Source organism: Etheostoma spectabile, chromosome 20 (assembly GCF_008692095.1).
Source record: "Etheostoma spectabile isolate EspeVRDwgs_2016 chromosome 20, UIUC_Espe_1.0, whole genome shotgun sequence".
Lineage (NCBI taxonomy): Eukaryota > Metazoa > Chordata > Actinopteri > Perciformes > Percidae > Etheostoma > Etheostoma spectabile.
The window spans coordinates 22,653,396-22,653,612 of NC_045752.1; positions in this window are offsets into that span (position 1 = coordinate 22,653,396).

Genomic DNA, 217 nt, shown 5'->3' on the forward strand with positions numbered 1-217 from the left:
TACTTTTTGTCTTTAGCCCAGGCGAGACGCTTCTGACGTTGTGTTTTGTTCAAGAGTGGCTTAACACAAGAAACACAACAGCTGAAACCCATGTCTTGCATACGTCTGTGTGTGGTGGTTCTTGAAGCACTGACTCCAGCTGTAGTCCACTCTTTGTAAATCTTTTCCACCTTTTAGAATGGGTTTTGTTTCCCAATCCTCTCCAGGGTGCGGTTAT